The sequence below is a fragment of the Bos indicus x Bos taurus genome, chromosome 28 (assembly GCF_003369695.1).
Source record: "Bos indicus x Bos taurus breed Angus x Brahman F1 hybrid chromosome 28, Bos_hybrid_MaternalHap_v2.0, whole genome shotgun sequence".
NCBI classification, from domain to species: Eukaryota; Metazoa; Chordata; class Mammalia; order Artiodactyla; family Bovidae; genus Bos; species Bos indicus x Bos taurus.
In genome coordinates this window covers 26,643,464-26,663,263 of record NC_040103.1, presented here as the reverse complement: position 1 = coordinate 26,663,263, position 19,800 = coordinate 26,643,464, and the positions used below count along the sequence as shown (strand labels likewise).

The 19,800-nt window shown below is 51.0% G+C and overlaps 1 protein-coding gene across 10 annotated transcripts in view; it reads right to left on the bottom strand.

Annotated features, from left to right (window-relative positions):
• Positions 1 to 16,596, bottom strand: part of PALD1 (phosphatase domain containing paladin 1) — an 85,041-nt gene extending 68,445 nt beyond the window's left edge. For 2 of the 10 annotated variants that reach the window (XM_027530438.1, XM_027530437.1), the window contains exons 1-4: positions 15,975 to 16,343; positions 15,691 to 15,868; positions 10,230 to 10,338; positions 9,328 to 9,360 (exon numbers count right to left, since the gene is read on the bottom strand). The gene's annotated coding sequence lies outside the window, so the exon portion shown is untranslated. Of the gene's footprint in view, positions 1 to 9,327; positions 9,361 to 10,229; positions 10,339 to 15,690; positions 15,869 to 15,974; positions 16,344 to 16,376 lie in introns of those variants that run through there. The other 8 variants (XM_027530440.1, XM_027530434.1, XM_027530439.1 and 5 more) reach the window with 7 other exon arrangements.
• Between the last annotated feature and the right edge of the window lie 3,204 nt (positions 16,597 to 19,800).

Below are 19,800 nucleotides of genomic sequence, written 5' to 3'. Positions count from 1 at the left end.
ACAGTGGAAGTAACAAATAGATTCAAGGGATTAGACAGGATAGACAGAATGCCTGAAGAACTATGGACGGAGATTTGTAACACTGTACAAGAGGTGGTGGTCAAAACCATTCCCAAGAAAAAGAAACACAAGATGGTTGTCTGAGGAAAGAAGAGAAGCGAAAGGCAATGGAAAGATATACCCATTTGAATGCAGAGTTCCAAAGAATAGCAAGGAGAGATAAGAAAGCCTTTCTAAGTGATCAATGCAAAGAAAGAGAAAAAAATAATAGGATGGGAAAGACTAGAGATCTCTTCAAGAAAATTAGAGATACCAAGGGAACATTTCATGCAAAGATGGGCACAATAAAAGACAGAAATGGTATGGACCTAACAGAAGCAGATGTTAAGAAAAGATGGCAAGAATACACAGAAGAACTGTACAAAAAGATCTTTATGAACCAGATAACCACCATGGTGTGATCACTCAACCAGAGCCAGACAGACATCCTGAAATGCGAAGTGGGCCTTAGGAAGCATCACTACAAACAAAGCTAGTGGAGGTGATGGAATTCCAGCTTAACTATTTCAAATCCTAAAAGATGATGCTGTGAAAGTGCTGCACTCAATATGCCAGCAAATTTGGAAAACTCAGCAGTGGCCACAGGACTGGAAAAGGTCAGTTTGCATTCCAATCCCAAAGAAAGGCAATGCCAAAGAATGTTCAAACTACCACACAATTGCACTCATCTCACATGCTAGCAAAGTAATGCTTAAAATTCTCCAAGCTAGGCTTTAATAGTATGTGAACCGAGAACTTCCAGATGCTCAAGCTGGATTCAGAAAAGGCAGACGAACCAGAGATTAAACTGCCTACATCTGCTGGATCAACGAAAAAGCAAGAGAATTCCAGAAAAACATCTACTTCTGTTTCAATGACTACCCTAAAGCCTTTGACTGTGTGAATCACAACAAACTATGGAAAATTCTTAAAGAAATGGGAATACCAGGCCACCTTACCTGCCTCCCGAGAAACCTGTATGCAGGTCAAGAAGCAACAGTTAGAAATGGACACAGAACAACGGACTGGTTCAAAACTGGGAAAGGAGTACGTCAAGGCTGTATATTGTCACCCTGCTTATTTAACTTATATGCAGAGTACAACATGCGAAATGCTAGGCTGGATGAAGCACAAGCTGGAATCAAGATTGCCGGGAGAAATATCAATAACCTCAGATATGCAGATGACACCACCCTTATGGCAGAAAGTGAAGAGGAACTAAACAGCCTCTTGATGAAAGTGAAAAAGGAGAGTGAAAAAGTTGGCTTAAAACTCAACATTCAAAAAACGAAGATCATGGCATCCAGTCCCATCACTTTATGGCAAATAGATGGAGAAACAATGGAAACAGTGAAAGACTTTATTTTCTTGGGCTTTGAAATCACTGCAAATGGTGACTGCAGCCATGAAATTAAAAGATGCTTGCTCCAAGAAAGAAAAGCTATGACAAACCTAGACAGTATATTACAAAAGCAAAGACATTGCTTTGTCAACAAAGGTCCGTATTATAGTCAAAGCTATGGTTTTTCCAGTAGTCATGTATGGATGTGAGAGCTGAACCATAAAGAAGGCTGAGCGCCAAAGAATTGATGTTTCTGAACTGTGATATTGGAGAAGACTCTTGAGAGTCCCTTAGACTGCAAGGAGATCAAACCAGTCAGTCCTCAAGAAAATCAACCTGAATGTTCATTGAAGGATTGATGCTGAAGCTGAAGATCCAATACTTCGGCCAGCTGGTGCTGGAAAAGACCCTGATGCTGGGAAAGACTGAAGGCAGGAAGAGAAGGGGACGACAGAGGATGAGATGGTTGGATGGTATAACCAATTCAATGGACATGAGTTTGAACAAGCTCCAGGAGAAGGTGAAGGACAGGGAAGCCTGGCGTGCTGCAGTGCATGGGGTCACAAAGAGTCAGACAGGACTGAGTGACCGAACAACAGCTACAATATGAAGGGCATTGTTCTAGGAGTTAACAATACAGAATAAAATTTCTGCTTCATACATGCTAGCTTAACACACAGAAATAAACTATAAATTAGTCAAATATATGGCATATCAGGGGGCGATGAGTGATTTTAAAAAAAAGGCTCTGTGGATGAGGTATGAAATTTTAGTGCATCCAGGGCAGGCTTCACATTTGAGTAAAGAGGAGAAGGAAGTGACAAGGCAAGCTTTGTGACTCTGGGGAGGACAAGCATCCCTGCTCAGGGTCAGCCATGCAGATGCCCTGCGGTTGGGGTTCCCATTGTGTTGAAGAAGCCATGGGGCAGCCAGTCGGCTGGAGCCAGGTGGGAGCGAGCATGTGAGTACTAGATGGAGGCCACAGTAAGAACAGTGGCCTTCACTGCAGGTAAATGAGGAACTACTGGGGGCCTTGGGGCAGAGAACTGTTCTGATCAGACTTTGACATTTCAGCAAGGTCACCCCGGGGCTGTATTAGAAGAGTCTTTTCCACAGACAGGGCAGAAGAGAAAGGCAGAACCCAACAGCCTATTAGGAGTCCACCACAACCACGCGGGAGATCCTGATGGCTCAGACCAGCAGTGTGGCTCTGGACCTATTCTGAAGGTGAAGCCAAGAGGGCTTACTGAGGTGTGACAGAAACAAAGGAACCATGGGCCACTTCAGGTTTGGCCTGGACAACTACAGGACAGACCTGCCACTCCCTAAGACGAGACAAAGGGAAACCACGGGCAGTGAGGAGTGAGCGGACAGATAAGGGTGGGGGGCTGCAGTCTCTACTTCAGTCTCAGAAGGAAGCCACAGGGACCTGAAAAGAAAGAAGAGCTGATCCAGAGGCCTGTGTGGCTCCCTCTGGGAAGCAGTATGAAAGTCAGAGAGGGGAAAGGAGGCCAGAGGGAAATCACAGCAGCATGTATGACCCGCTACAGGCCTTGCTGCCCACAGAGCCTGGGCCACAGCCATGACTGGCTGCTCACGGACCCATTTCACAGGTGGGGAAACTGAGGGAACTGAGTTTCACAGTGAGTACCTCTCTTTTAGAAGCTGGAAAGGGTCAGGATGAGGTATGGCGGGGTGGCAGGCAGCTCACACCCACCATCCCAATCAGGGACCAGGGGGCTGAACCCAGTGTCCCCACCAACCAGGAAGTCTACAGGATCCCGAGAGGTGATGAGGACTCTGGGTTTCTCAGAGTTGAGACTAGGACTCAAATCCAGATTCCAAGGATATCTGCTTTGGGAGTCAGGAGCTCTTCCCTCCTTCACCCACTCCCTCATCAGAATTTAATTCATGCCCCATAAAGTTCACCCTTACAAAATATACAACTCAGGAACTGCCCCGGTGGTCTAGTAGCTAAGACTCTGTGCGCACAATGCAGGGGTTCAGTTCCTGGTCAGGGAACTAGATCCCACACACCACAGCTAAGAGTTCGCAGGACACAACTGAAAGATCCCACATGCTGCAATGACAACAAAGACCCCCGTGCCACAAGTGAGACCTGGCACGCACTCAGTCGCTCGTCGTGTCCAACTCTCTCAGACCCCGTGGACTGTAGCCAACCTGGCTCCTCTGTCCATAGCGATTCTCCAGGCAAGAATATTGGAGTGGCTTGACATGCCCTCCTCCAGGGGATCTTCCCAACCCAGGGATCAAACCCAGGTCTCCTGCATTGCAGGCGGATTCTTTACCACTGAGTCACCAGGGAAGCCCTGGCATAGCCAGATAAATAAATAAAAATATTAAAACAAATAAATGAATTATACCACTCAGTGGTATTTAATACACTCACATTATTGTGCCACCATCACGGCTACCTAATCCCAGAACAGTGAAAGTGTTAGTCGCTCAGTCATGTCTGACTCTTTGTGACCCACCAGGCTCTTCTGTCCACGGGATTCTCCAGGCAAGAATACTGGAGTGGGTTGCCATTCCCTTCTCCAGGGTCCCTTCCTGACCCAAGGACTGAACCCAGGTCTCCCGTACTGCAGGCAGATTCTTTATTGTCTGAGCAAGCAAGGAAGCCCCAATTCAGGAATATCAAACCCAAAAAGTTAAACATACAATTATCATATGACCCAGCAATTCCATTCCTAGGCACATACCCAAAAGAACTGAAAACAGGTATCCAAACAAATACTTGTACACAAATGTTCTGGTTACAACAGCTGAAAGGTAGGAGCAATCCAAATGTCCATCAAATAATAACTGATAAACAAAGCATGGTATATCCATACATTACAATCCAAACGCAAAGAGTTGCATACTGTACGATTCTACTCGTATGAAAAGTCCAAAATAGATAAAGCCATAGAGAGAGAATGCAGATTAGTGGTGCCAGGGGCTGGGGGAAGCGGGTCATCAGGAGTGACTGCTTTATAGATACAGAGTTTCCTTTGAGGTGATGAATATGTCTCAGATGTTGAACATTACTAATCATCCAGGAAATGCAGATCAAAAGCACAGTGAGATATCACCTCACACCTGTCAGGATGGCTATTATCAAAAAAAGAGACAACAAAACGTTGGCAAGGATGTGGAGAAATTGGAACCCTTGCACACTGTCGGTGGGAATGGAAAATAGCACAGAGGTTCCTAAAAATTAAAAATATTAATGGAACTTCCAGATGATCCAGCAATCCCACTTCTGGGTATTTATCCAAAAGAACTGAATCAGAATCTCAAAAGAGGTATCAGCACAACACTCATGCTCACTTCAGCACCGGACACAACAGCCAAGAGGTGGAAGCAGCCCAAATGTCCATTGTTGGAGGAGTGGATAAAGAAAATGTGGTGCATACGCACAACAGAATATTGTTCGTGTGTGCAAAGTCGCTTCAGTTACGACCGACTCTTTGTGACCCCATGGACTGTAGCCTCCAAGGCTCCTCTGTGGATGGAATTCTCTAGGCTAGAATACCGGAGTGTGTTGCCATGCCCCGCTCCAGGGGATCTCCCCAATCCAGGGATCAAACCTGCGTCTCTTACATCTCCTGCACTGGCAGGCGAGTTCTTTACCACTTTACCAAAGCCAGTTGGTGCTTCCCAATGGAATATTATTCAATCTTTAAAAAGAAGGAAATTCTGCAGTATGCTACGTGGACAAACCTTGAGGTTGTTATGCTAAGTAAAATAAGCTAGTCATAGAAAGACAAATACTACATGATTTCGCTTATGTGAGGTATCTAAAATAGTCAAATTCAGGACTTCCAGGGGTGGTACAGTGGATAAGAACCTGCCTGTCAATGCAGGGGACACGGGTTCGATCCCTAGTCGGGGAAGATTCCACATGCCATGGGGCAATTAAGCCCTCGAGCCACAACTACTGAGCCCCTGCTCCACAACAAGAGGAGCCACGACAATGAGAAGCCTGTGCGCAGAAGGGTAGTCCCTGCTCACCTCAATGGAGAAAGCCCCCGCCCAGCCACAAAGACTCAGCCCAGCCAAAAATAAATAAATAAAATAAAATTGTTTTAAAATAGTCAAATTCATAAACTCAGAGTGGAACGGTGGTTGCCAGGCACTGGACAGAGGCGGAAATGGGAAGTTACTAACGAACAGGCACGAAGTTCTGGTTAAGCAAGGAGAATAAGCTCTAGAGATCGGCTACACAACATTACCTTTATAGTCAAAAATGATATTATACACTGAAAAATTTGTTAAGAGGGTAGTTCTCATGTTAAGTATTCTTACCACAATAAAATAAGAGATTTTTTTCAATGTTTCGGAGTTAGGTAGACATGACATTTGCACAATTTTGTGAATATACAAAATACCACTGAACTGCACACTCTGAAATAGTCGACTTTATGTTATATGAATTTCACCTCATAAAAAAAGTACTGAGAGCATGTCCATGCATCCAAATGACTCTCTCTCCCAAGCAAGTGCTACAGTGCAATCTAGGGCTTGAGCCCACTCCTGCATTCACGATTCAGTTCCTTCTTTGTGAATGCCAAATGACATCACTGCACAAACAAAGGTTGTGGTTCAAATAAGAGAAGGGGTGTAGGGTGGAGAACTGAGCCACCATAGCAGCCTGGACATGCCCAGTGCAAAAGCCTGGTCTCTTAGCAGTCAGGACTATGTTCATCCACGTGAAAAGAGCAAAGCCCACCTCTGTGCCAAATTCCCACAAGAAGTGGGTTGAAGAGCCACAACATGCAGATTTTGATAACACCATTATTTCAGCCTTATCTTTGATCAAACAAGCCAGAGCTCCAGGTTATCAAGTGATGTTCTATTAGAACAGACAGTTGGGGATTACTCATTGGCAGTTCAGGCTCAAATGTTAGTACAGTCAGCCAGCCACATCTTTGAGTTCTGCATCCAAGGAAAATATTTGGGGGAAAAAAAAAAACTCCTGAAAGTTACAAGAACAAAATTTGAATTTGCTGTGTGCTGACAACTTTTTACATAGTATTTACATGGTATTTACAACTATTTACATAACATTTACATTATATTAGGTATTATAAGTAATCTAGAGAAGATTTAAAAGCCAGGGGAGGATATGTATAGGTCATATGCAAATACGATCTATGCCATTTTACATAAGGGCTTCAGCTTCTTTGACTTCAGAATCCAACTTTGGAATCCGTGGGGGTTCTGAAACCATTGCCACCGCCAAAGATGCTGCGGAGGGACAACTGTAATCAGAATTACCCCAAACCAGCCAGCCAGCCCCTTTTTTAAGGCCCCTCTGCGCAGCAGGCACAAGAGACAGAAGCGGGGCAAACAGAAGGCGCCAGCTCTCTGCCATCAACCCAACAATGGCAATTTCGTTTCAGTTCACATCCTTCCAATTAAATTAACATTGTTCATTTGAAATGCGCTGGCTTTCTGGTTTTACTAGTTTTACTCTGGTTTCATTTCACGCTCGCTTTATAGTTATGTGAAAACCATGTAAACATGTCTAGGGCATTTACACTTAGTTTTATATTTGTACCTTTAAGTTATATTCTAAGAAAATTCAAATAAACAAGTGAGGCTTTTTTTCCTTTAAAGAGCCACAAAAAACCCACATACTTATGATTCCATTTATACGAAATGTCCAGAATAAGCAAATCTATAGAGACAAACAGTAAACTTGGAGGGTGGGGAGTGATGACTAATGGGTACGAGGTATCTTTCTGAGCTGATGAAAATATTATAAAATGAGACTGTAGTGACAGATGTACCCCTCTGTGAATACATTGAAAGCTACTGAATTGTAAACCTTAAATGCCTGATTGTACAGCATGTGAGTTAAACCTCCATAAAGCTGTTTTTAAGAGTGGGGGAAGGGGAGTCGACCTATTACCCAGGTTTGAACAGCATTAAGCTAGAGAAATCACAGAGAAATGAACAAACCCACCTATTCATGGCTTCCCTGCCAGGCCCACTCCACATCTCCCTTCCCCTGTACTGTCCCCAAGGGCTCTGGAGCCAGAAGAGGCTAAGAGGGAACCCTAAGTCACAAGCTAAGCCCTCCCGGGGTGAGCAGGTGGCTACCCTGGGACATCACAACTCAGGATTCCTATCTCCTGAACAGTATTAAGGCACTGTTTTGAATTATTAAACTGGGAAAAACTTAAAAACAATGAATACAACCAATCAGTAAGTAAGCAGGGAATGTGATTCTTGTATACTTCAAAGGCAGCGGCAAGGGAGGATGCATGACAATAAAGATTCAGCACCCCAGTGACCCAACTGGCTGGGATTTGGGTAGAGGCAGGAGCACTCCGAAACTGAGCACAGGCAGCCCCGCTTCCTGGGGAGGCAGCTGCCATCCCCGCCCTCCACCCACACATGCCCAGCACAGCCTGCAGCGCAGGAGAGGGTCCCCATCCCAGCATGCTGCCTGCAGCCAGCCTCAGCAAGGGGCAACTCTGCTGCAACAAGAAGGGAGGCCTCAGTCCATCTTCTGTCCACCCAGCAAACCTCCCTCTCCTTCGGCCCTTCCAGCGACACTTCACAGAGACAGGAAGAGGAAGCCCCTGCTGGCAGCTGCTGCGTAGGAGGCGCTGGTAAAGCCAGCCGGAGTGCACGTCTACCCATAACAGGCTGACCCCTTTTGTCCCAATGCCTTCCTTCTCTAGAAACCTGCCTGGAATTGACCACCTCCACAAAGCCTTCATTCTGTCTCCGGCAAAGGCTCATTGAGCCCCAGCTTGGAGCCAGAGGCGGGGGAGGAGTAGACACCTGTTTGCCTGGCCCAGGACCCCCACCTCTGGGCCCTCAGCTCAGGGATGGCTCCCAGGGAAGGTGGAGAACTTGGATAACTGTGCTGGCAACACCCCCAAGACAAAGCGCTAAGTGAAGTGGGCCCAGAGCCAGAGTCATGGGCCAAGTACAATTCTCTGTCCCCAAATTAAAACTACACAAATGCACACAGAGGCACAGGAAAGATGACTGGGGGATGTCCACGAACGGCTGACAGGGACACCTCGGGCCAAGAGAGGAAGTAAGGAATGGAAGGGCTTTCACATTTCACTCCCTCTCTCTAGGAAGCTACTACCTGAATCCTTTGTAAAGATAACTACTTAATTTTTTTTTAACTGAAAACATTTTCAAAAGCAGGGTAGACATCCATCAATTGGGAACTCGGTAAGCAAGCTATGGGTCCTACACACACTGGGATACATATCCAGCAACGAAAAAAGGAATACACTCCCAGAACACATGACATGACACTCGAGAACATCACGTTGAGGACTTCTCTGGCGGCCCACTGATTAAGAATCTGCCTGCCATAGAGAATAGACTTACAGACAGAGGGAGAGGGGAGGAGAGGGTGTATGTAAGGTGGTAACTTACATTACCATATGTAAAATAGACAGCCAACGGGAATTTGCTGTAAGGCTCAGGAAACTCAAAGGGGCTCTGCGTCAGTCTAGAGTGGTGGGATGGGGAGGGAGATGGGAGGGAGTTTCAAAAGAGAGGGGATATATGTATACCTATGGCTGATTCATGTTGAGGTTTGACAGAAAACAGCAAAATTCTGTAAAGCAATTATCCTTCAATAAAAAATAAATTAATTTAAAAAAAGAATCTGCCTGCCAGTGCAAGGGATAAGGATTCAACACCGGTCTGGGAAGATCCCATACGCCTTGGGGCACCTAGGCTCCAGCATCACAACTACTGAAGCCCTCAAACCTTGAGGCCGCGCTCCACAATAAGAGAAGTCACTGCGATGAGAAGCCCATGCACCACAGCTAGAGAGAAGTCTGCACTTACTGTAACTAGAGAAAGCCCACACACAGCAAAGACGACCCAGTGCAGCCAAAAATACATTGGAAAAAAAAAAGAACATCATGTTGAATAAACTAGGCAGAAATAAAAAATACCTGATAACTGGATGAGTCCACTTATGTGAAAATCTAGAAAAAAGCAAAAGCAGAGTGACAGGGGATAAGCGGCCTGGGGCCAGGCACGGGAGCAACCACGGACTGCAGGGGAGCCCCAGGAAACTTCTGGGTGACAGAAGTGTGCCCACATGGATGGGGTGGGGGCTGCATGCCCATGGATTCACCAACACTCAGCCAGCTGCACCTGTAGGCTGGGTGGATGTTATGGTGCACACACCTCAATAAAGGCAGGAGGAAGGGAGCCAGCACTTAATGGGGAAGGGGGTCTCCCTTGGGGTGATGAAAATGTTCTGGAACTTGACGGAGGTGGTGCCACAACATTGTGAATAAACTCAATGCCACTTGTAGCTGTACTTCAAAATGGTTAATTTTATATCAAGTCAATTTCACCTCATTTTTTTTTAATTTTTAAGCAGACAAGGGAAACATTATTATGCCCATTTTGCAGATGGAAATCTGGGCTCAGAGGAAGCAGTCAACTGCTAGTCCCGGGTTTATCCACCTGCACCTTAGACCTGATTTAGAGCCCAGGAGAGGCGAGAGAGTTGCTCCAGACTTCCCCAGAAGGCTCTGCAATGCTGGGCCTCTACCTCCAGGGAGGGCTCTGGGTCTTTTTCTCTAGGGTATTTGAAAATCAGAGCTTCCCCACAAACCCCAGAGTGAGCCAGCAGAGCGGCACCTGCAGGGACTCCTGAAGGCTGTGAACTCCATCAACCGACAGGGCTGCATCCGTGGCAGGGACCGAGCATCAGCAAGAAAGTGGTCAAACTAAGGCTAAAGCCAGGATGGGGATGGGGATGAGCCCAATCAGATCCAGGCTAGATGAGGTCTTCTGGGCCCTGCCAATCAGGGCCCTAGGGAAACGAGGGGTCAGCACCAACCTCAGGGACCAAGGAGAAGGCCTCAGCAACTACAGGACGGCAGTCAGAGTAGACACATCCACCAGCCTCTTTGTGACTGGCAGGAGAGGGATTCACGTCTTCCTGAGCTCTGCAGGAAAAGAAGAGAGGAGGAGAGGTTCCCCTCTGTGCTTTCTAAACAGAATCTTCAAAAACACCCACTGGCCCTGTCTCCACTCTGGGGAGGGCCCGGACAGAGGCCACCGCCTGCAGACAGCAGAGCCTAGGGCCCAGCAGCATGTAGAGGCCGGCAAAGCCCAGGGTCGTCTGAGGGCACCCACTTCTCTCCCCCCTAAATGCCCCTGCACCAGCCTCTTGGCAGTGGGGCCTGTTTCTCATGGGCGAGGGCGGGAAGCCCAGCCATGGACCCACAGCCGTCCTAGCACCACACCCTCCCTCTGCCTGGAATTTCCAAAAGCCCTGCTCCCTGGGAGCCCACAGGGTCAGGAGCGGCACACCCAGTTCCCAGATGCTCCCTATTGCCTGCCATGGGCATGAAGGTAACCCCAGATGCCCCATGTCTCTCCTTCATCAGCATGCTTCAGCTCCAGCCCAAGCAGGGGCTGAAAATCCAGTACACGTCAGGTACAGAAAATAAAACAGCTTCCAAGGTCCAGGAATTCCACTATTAGACATTCTCTCCTTAGGAGAGGTTTCAAAGGCCTCAGTTCATTCCTGAGAAAGGGGATCTGTTAACCTATAGGTATCTCAGCTAAGAGCAAAAATAGGCATGTTGATGCTGCAATGGGGGCAGTCTGGAGCCCCCAGCTCAAAAATGAGGGGTCCCAGGGAGGGCTGGCAGGGCTTCCCTGGTGGCTTAAATGGTAAAGAATCCACCTGCAATGCAGGAGACCCGGGTTCAATCCCTGGGTCAAGAAGATCTCCTGAAGAAGGGAATGGCCACCCACGCCAGTATTCTTGCCTGAAGAATCCCATGGACACAGGAGCCTGGAAGGCTACAGTCCATGAGGTCGCAGAGTTGGACACAACCAGACACAACAACTAACACACAGAGAGGGCTGGCAGGCCTTCATAAGAGGGCAGGGAGGTCCCCTGGAGAATGGGGAGACAGACAGCGAAAGCGATTCCTTAAAGTAAAAGGAGGGGCCTCTAGGCGTCTCATGTCCTAAGAGGGAGGCCAGGACTGCCTCTGAGCCCAGTGTAGGAGGAACAGCAGATCACAGGCCGGGAATGCTGAGCCTGGGCCCCACCCCAGGTCTGTGGATCTGCTCATGTTCCCTAGACATGCCAAGAGGCCACATCTCTGCATGGGTTGCTCATTCTGTTTGGGAAGCCCTTTTCATCCTTGCAAACTCTAGGCCATCCTTCAAAGCCCCCCGAAGCATCACCTCGTGCCCAGGCAAGCCCTTCCCTCCCTTCAGCTCTGACCATAGCAGACACGGCCCCCAGCAGGTACCAAGTAGAATGTACACAGGTGCCTCCCTCACCTGGCAGGGACCAAGTCTCACTCACCTTGGGTCCCCTGCACCTCACACTGAACCTGGGGCATGAAAGGCCAGGAATTGGAGCCAAGATAGCATCCCGGGGCCCTCTCACCTTGAGGCACTGTGCAAACAGCCTGGCCTCTGTGGTTTCACAGGCCTGTGGCTCTGCTGAGATCACTGTAATCATGGTAAGAGCAGCACCGAATGTTTACTGAGCACTTACTATGAGCCACACGTTACTGCGAGGGCACTCCATAGGCTACCTCCTTTCATCTTTGTGACATTCTTCCAAGGGAGTTACTATTATTAATCCTGTTACACAGGGAATCAGGCACAGAGAGGTTAAGTGAGTTGCCCAATGCCACAGAGCCAGTGAGGAAGGAAGCTAAAATTCAGACCCTAGTGATCTGGTTCTGGACCCAGTAATCTTAATCACTAAGATGTATTGCAGGTATGAAGATGGTCAGTTGTCAGGACAAGCTCTGAGTGGAAGAGGAACTCGGAGGTTTTAAATGCTAGTTCTCCCTGGGCCTTCTCTTTCCCTGGTCCCAGCAGAAGACTTAGGAAGAACAGCAAGGCCTCTGCCCAGATCCAGCCTGCTGCTCCCAAGCTCGACCCTGTGCTGAGTGCCAGTTACAAGAAACACAAAAGGCCCATCTGCCAGCCCCTTGGCCCAGACTGGGGAGGTACACAGCTGTCCGCTGGGAGGCAGAGCCATAATTTGGGGCTATTCTTAGGAAACCACTGGCTCCCCTCCCAGAGGCCAGCAGGCCAGGCCCAAGCTTCATACAGCCTCCTGCAAGCATGGAGAGGTCCCACAGGGGCTAAGGAGCAACTGCGGGGTGAGAGGTGAGAACAAAGCCCTCGAGCTTTCAAATCAGAGGTGCTGGGCTGCTCACCTTCCCAGGGCTTGGCCACCTGGCTGCTGACCAGCTCTGGGGGGTCCTGGCCACAGAGCAAGTCCCGTCACCAAAGTTCCACCAACAGGGCTTGCTTTGTGCCAGACCCTGGGCCACACACTTTCCATTCACATTAAACCCTCGCCACATCCCAAGGGTGAAGGATTACTGGCCCCATTTAAAGATGAGGGGTTGCACTTTAAAGATGAGTTAAGACATTGAGTAGCTTGCCCAGGTAACACAGTGAGTTAGTGTCAACTTTATTTCCCATCTCCAGGTTGGGCCAGAGCCAAATGGTGGGGCGGGGCCCTTCCCCATCCAAGTCCAAGGTTTGGGGGAGGGGCAGTCCACACTAGAGAGCAAAGGTCTCACCAAAGATCCAACTGCAAGTCTACTCTTTCTCTCCCCTCCCCCCCCTCCCACCCCCGGACTGTCCCTTCCCTGCAAGAAACCCTCAGGTTTGGGCTAAGAAGGGGAGTCCCCAGCAGGTTCCTCCCCTACCCTGGCCCTACAGTCTCACTTCAGGAAGTTGTACAAACCTAGAGGAGATGAACCTCAAAGTTCAAGGAGCCTCTGCCGGTGCTTAAGGCATGCGCCCAGCCCTTAGAGAATAGGGAGGTCAAAGAATTCTCAGGTTTAAACAGAGGCTCCTGAGCTCTTTGGGGTCTCCAAACCCCAAAGCAGGAGTCTAGAAATGAAGCCACACCACTCAGCACCTGCACAGCCACTATCCCAAACAAGTCAACTTTCAGGCACCGCTGCCACAGAGTCACAGGAAAAACTCAACAACGCCTGCCTTGGACTACATCTTGGTTGCTGCTGTTTGGTTACTAAGTTCTGTTCAACTCGTTGTGACCCCATGGACTGCAGCTCGCCAGGCTTCCCTGTCCTTCACTATCTCCTGGAGTTTGCTCTAACTCATGTCCATTGAGTCAATGATGCCATTAACCATCTCATCCTCTGTCACTCCCTTCTCCCCGTCCTCAATCTTTCCCAGCATCAGGGTCTTTTCCAATGAGTCAGCTCTTCATATCAGGTGGCCAAAGTAGTGGAGTTTCAGCTTCAGTATCAGTTGATCTCCTTTAGGATTAGCTGGTTTGATCTCCTTGCTGTCCAAGAGACTCTCAAGAGTCTTCTCCAGCACCACAGCTCTCGGTACCACCTCTGATTGTGTTCTGCCGTCTGCTGCCCGGTGACTCAGCAGGTCTAAGTGTCTGTGTTTCAGGTGCTCACAGCCAACTCCATGTCTGCCCAGGGATTCAAGTCACATCCATGTGGCTCCCTGTCTCTCGACAGTGAATGTCAGCTGACATCCCTGTCTGTGCTCGTCTGGGCCCACCAATACATCTGTCCACTTCTGCCAGCCAAGTCTCCACGATGGCACAGATCTGTCTGTACAGTACCTGCAGCCCATCCGTTGTCCCCACTTGTGTGTTCACACCGTCTGCCCCTGCACATGTCTGTGCCCTGAGTTGCTTGCCCACCTCCACTGTCTTCCTGGGTCTGCTCTCATGTCCACTGTATCCAGTTCCTCACCGGCCAAGCCCACGCAGCCATAAACCTGAGCACGTTGGCACACATCTCTGCCCACACCAGCATTCCCCACCTGTTCCTGGGTGACCCTGTGGGCGCCACCTGTTTGGAAGCAGGTGGGTATGTGTTCACCCAAGTACTCACAGTGCCGGCCAAGGGCTAAAGAGTAAGCTCAGCAACTCCCACTCCCAGAACAGTGTCCAAGGCCACAGGCATGAGTTCACTGCCACCTCTACAAAGTGTTCCAGGACATCTTGCCAGGGATGATGGGGGAGGGAGCAGAGCCCAAGGCACAGCAGAACCTCAGAGGTGAGGTCAGAGATGCCCCAGGTACCACTAACCTCAAGCCAGTTCTGCCGGGCCTGTCCACTTCCAACACCCCAATTCCAACCCCAATGGCCAAGGAGAGGAAGACTGTCCGTCTGCGCTCACAGGAAACAGTGTCTGGCTCCAGCCTGCCAAGCTCATCTCCAGCCGCCACAGACAGAGGCTCTTCAGAAAGGAAGTGAGGACTTCCTCCTGTAAGGCTGGATCTAGACCCCAAACCTCAGAAGCCCCAGGGAAGCTAGGAAGGTCCTATGGTCAGCCTGACCCCAGAAACCAAACGTAATTCTCCTGAAGTCCAGAATAGCTTCAGTCGGCAGGAAAAAAAAAAAAAAACTGGGAGTGGGGCTGGGGCACACTTCTGCTGCTCCCTGTCCCTGGAGGTGGTGAGAGGTCCTAAGCAGCAGGGTAATCAGAAAGAAGGGGTACGGAGGCAGAACAAGAATATTTCAAACATATTTGCTTGGCTGCATGAGAATTGCATCCCAGCTTCCCTGGCAATTACAGCCTGTGTCCCTCATTCAGCAAGTAATCATGTGTATTCTCTTGGTATTTCCAGTTACTATTAGTCCAGGACTGGTATGGAAACCCTATACTAACGATATTTCTCTGTGTTTATGCCTTGTGTCCCACCCCTATCACCGCCCCCACCTGGCTGCACAGTGGGGCTAAGCCACCTAAGGGAAGAACCCTCCAACTCCTTCCACCACTCCCATCCTCCTTGGCAGAGCCCAGTGCCTGGCATTTAAGAGATGCTGTCACTGGGTCCAGGCTGCTCTTCAGGAAGCCAAGGAGTTGTTGCTTGGAACTCTGGTGGAGAGAGCGAGAAGCTGGAAGCTTCCTGAAGTCAGGGGAGCTTTTCTTCCATTTCTGACTCCCTAAGAGGTCCTGGATGCTTTTAAGAGTCCAGGGCAGCAGTCTCCCTGACACTGCACTCTGCTTTCTGACAGGCCGCCTGCCCCTTCAAGAAAAACCTCTGAAGATGAAAAAAGGGTTCCCCTGGGAGACCCAGGCCTACAGAAGGAAAGAACCAGATGGGGCCCAACATCAAAGCTTGCACCCACTGGGATCTCTGGACTCTTCCCAGTTCCGTGGACCTCAAGTGCCTAAAGAGGAACCCAGGGACCTCAGGTGTGGAACATGAGGCTGCTTGCCTCGCCGCAGCTGCACGGGAAGCCCAGCTCTCAGGTCTCGCCCGAGGACCAGCCATCAAGGGTGGAGGTGTCGTCATCCCACACCTACCCTAGTCGGAGAGAAAGCTCCTGGAGAAAGTGCGTAGCCCAGAATCGGACAGATAGAACGACTCAGTAACTCCTGTTTAATGTGTGGTTCCGCTTCTCTCCCAGGCACCGATCCCGTGCGGGTTTCGTTGTGGGGGCCAGGATCTCTCCTCTCCACAGAGCCCAGGGAGGCTTGTGATCTAGGGGATGGGGAGTGGATGGTCGGAGCAGCCCCGGCCCGGGAGTGCCGAGAAGAGTCCCTCATCAGCCCTCGCTCGCCCGCCCCGGGTCCTGACGCGTCGGTACCTGCCAGCCCGTGGCTCCGGGGGGCATCCGCGCTCCTGCGGCAGACGCGCGGCGCCCGAGCTGCGGGCGCCGAGTTAGGCAGCGGCGGGTCGCGCCGGGTACTGGCTCCGGCTCGCTCCTCCCAACTTCCCCAGCCCATCCGTGGGCAGAGGCGGCTCCGGAGGCTGGCAGGCCGGGTGCGACGAGGCGAGGGCACAAGCGCAGGAGGCCGCGCTCGCCTGAGTAGAGAGCCGCGCACCCCAGCAGGAGCGGGCCGCTCGGCTCCCGGTGCCCCGCGACCCCCACGCCGAGGGCGGACCGGGCGGGGCCGCCAATCACCGCGCCCGCCGTAGTCCAGCCAGCCAGAGCCCGGGCCCCAGCCGCCGAGGGGGGCGGGGGTCTCGGATTTAAAGACACACTCACCAAGCCGCGTCCGGATTGGCATTCCAGAGCAGCTGTTGCCTGGGGGAGAGGGAACGGCTGGCCCCACCTTTCTCGGCCCCTCTTCCTCCCTCCCCCAGCCCACCCTCCGCCTAGGAGGAAAAGTTTGGGGCGGGGGAGACCGCCTGGGAAACCAGTTCCGCTTCCCTTGTCATGAGTTCGGCTCTTTCTGGAAGAAGCCCAAACCCTACATCCAGCCTCCCTGGCAGGAGAAAGAAGCAAAAGCTCTCGGCGCCACACCCCCGCCCAGACTCCAGCTCCCCGGGAGATCGGCGGGCCCTCGCCGCTCTCTGCTTTTTAAAGCCAAGCCAAGCCTCGGCGGGCGCCGGAAGAATCCTCCCTTGCTGTGCAACCTGGGCTAGGCGACTGCTCTCCCTGGACCTCGCCACCACAGGAGTCAACGGTTGAGCCCTTTAAGAGCAGACTGTCCGCTCAGTGGTGGGCTTCTCCCAAACCTTGGACACCCTCAGAACCCGGAGACAAAAAGGGAAGAACCCGGCAGACACTTCGGAAGGGGAGAGGTCCCTTTGTCCCCACCCATGGCTCCCTGCAGTGACAGGCACAATCCTAACCCCCAGGAGGGCCTGTCCCCGGCTCCCCTGACAGGGGGAAGCAGTCCAGCCTGGCCCCCCGGAACGCCCAGCAGTCCCTGCCAGCCCTCGGCGGGTGCGCGCCTCCAAGTGAACGCTGGTGCGTTCACTCTCTCACCACTGTTTTTCTGAGGGAGACGAAATTGGTTGTGGTTAGTGAGTCACTTGCCCCTTCTCTCTGCCCTGCACTGGGGACCTGCGTCTTCCTCACCTGTCGCTGCCTGCCTTGCCCACAAGCAGGGATGGAGCGGGAGTCAGTGAAGTCCAAGTTTGCCCGGTGATGAAGGCAGTGCAGGCCTGCCCTCTCTCCAAAGTCAGGCCAGAAGGCACTGGGCTAGGGGAGGGACATGCAGGCCCTGCAGCCCCTGTGAGCCCAGGAACAAAGAAAGACAGGAGGAATGGCTGTTGTTTATGGTGCTCTTACCAGGCCTCCAGCACCTAGGTCTCAAGTACTTCACTGGGTGATTCTATGAGATGACTACTTTTATTACCCCTCTTTTAATGTGTGGGCTTCCTCCTGTCCCATCCAAGGTGTGTGAAGAGGAGAGGAGCAGAGGAAGCCCAGGAGTGGCCTTGGGAAGCAGATCTACCTTCAGAGACCAGTAGAGCAAGGCTCAGGCTGATACATACCTTACTGCCTGTATAGTCTGTGACATAATCTGTCTTCAAGTCCCTCAGCCAGAGGACAGCCTGTCCTCCTTCAAAGTGTTGACAAGTCAGGGAGCTGGGGCCTGTGATGCCCTGGTGTGGCGCATGGCACACTGTGGCTCCATCCTTAGGCACTGCTCCCTTCCTAACTCTTCTGCACAACCTCACAACCCCCACCCCCCGCCCCTGCAGATTCCCCTCTGATGCCCTGCCATACTGAGGGTGCTGTTCCTGTTGTTCAGTGGTTAAGTCATATCTGACTCTTTATGACCCCATGGACTGCAGCGCGCCAGGCTTCCCTGTCCTTCACTATCTCCTGGAGTTTGCTCAAACCCATGTCCATTGAGTCGGTGATGCCATCCAACCATCTCATCCTCTGTTGCCCACTTCTCCTCCTGCCTTCAGTCTTTCCCAGCATCTAAGTCTTTTCCAGATTTTGCATCAGGCAGAGCGTGCTGAGTTCCAGGATAATGTGCCCTTGCGGCAAGGACCATGGTAGGGGTGCGCATGTGTACTAAGGCTGTGCTTAAGCGCACACCTTTACACATACACACATGCACACGCATCCCTCCTCCTCCCTCAGGTGCTGGGATCCATGGCTGGCTGCCTCTCGAGACTGAGCTCCTGGAGGATAAAAGTCCATGTCTGAACTGTCTTTCGGTCCCTAGCACAGTGCCCGGCACATTCATTTCTTTGTGTTCACCATGCACACAGTAGGTGTTCTTGTTGAATCAAACAAAAAGCCCAGGACAGAGATGTCTCCAGAAAAGCCAGAATCACAGCCCTTCTGGCTCCTATGGACAGCCTCTGGGCTCAGCTGATAGACCCCAGAAGTAAAGGGATGAGGGTTTCAAGGTTATCTCAGAGACAAGTACAGATGGTGTCCAGTCCACAGTGTCCAGCCTCAGCAAGCCACCCTCAGCCTCTAAGCTTCTGCCAAGTCCCTGCTCAGAGCAGCATCCTAGGGGTTCCCCCCAACCACAAGAGAGCCTGCAGGCTGTCTTCCTTCCCCACCCCCTACCCCTGGCACCTGGGAGGGGGACGGGGACTGAATGTTGAAGAAGAGAAAAAGGAAAGGACACAGCAGCCCTAGGTATACCCAGAAGAAGCCACTCTGCCTTTGCTCTCCAACCCGAGGCAGAAGGGAAGAATCAATTCAGCCAATACTCTCAGTGCAGACTGCCACAGAAGCCCCTGGAGTGGTCTGGACACTCAGAGCAGAAGCCCAAAAGTTCCCAGATAAAGGATCAATGGTCCCAGAACAGGATCTCAGAAACTGGATGGCTCAAGACCCGCCCTTACTCACCCGCCACCCCAACCAGCACTGCCACCACCCACCCCCAGATGCACAAACACCCAGAACACCCCTTTATCATCTAAAGTGGGGGCCCTGCAACAACCGTGTGCTTGCGTGTAAACACATGTATCCACACATACGGACTTGTGTTGCTCATGTATGTTTGCAGAGATGTGAATGAGAATGTGCATGTTTGTGTGGGTATGTCTAGTGGGCATGAGTGTGTATGTCCAAGTGAGCATGCGTGTGTATGTGGGCAAGTGTAGCACACACACAGACTCACCCACCACCATCCAAAACCAGGCAAGCTGCTACTGCAAAGGATAGTAAACCACCCCATTACTCACGCTTCCAAGAGAATCACCAGTGGCCATCCACAGCCCCTCTGCCCAGGCAAGCAAGTCCCAAATTCAGTCCCTTCGAAGAACCATAAGTTGTGCAAACATCCAGTTCCCTTGTGGGAACACTCAAGCCAAGAATTATTTCCTGACAGGCAGAAACAATTCACTGGAAAGCAGAGGAGCTGGGTTCAAATCAACAGAGATGAGACGACAAAAGATGAGAAACAGGCCCTACTGCTCTTTCTGCTCCTCACTGCGTGCCAAGCCTGCCACAGGCTGGGGGACACTGGGCCCAGGGAATGAACAAATTCAGGGAGGGTGCTGTCCTGGCTCTGCTCCCCCTTATTGCCAAGACTGGGACCCATGTGGGCCCTCCAGGACAGGTGTCTTGGAACCTGCATTCTTCCCTGAGAGCCACGTGGTCTCTGAGCCCCAACACAGAACCATTCCCCTTTGCCCTGGCTGCTCCTCCAGGCCCAGTGTCCCACCACCAGCATCCAGGAGCCCTCCGTTGTCCAGGCCCTTCCCTC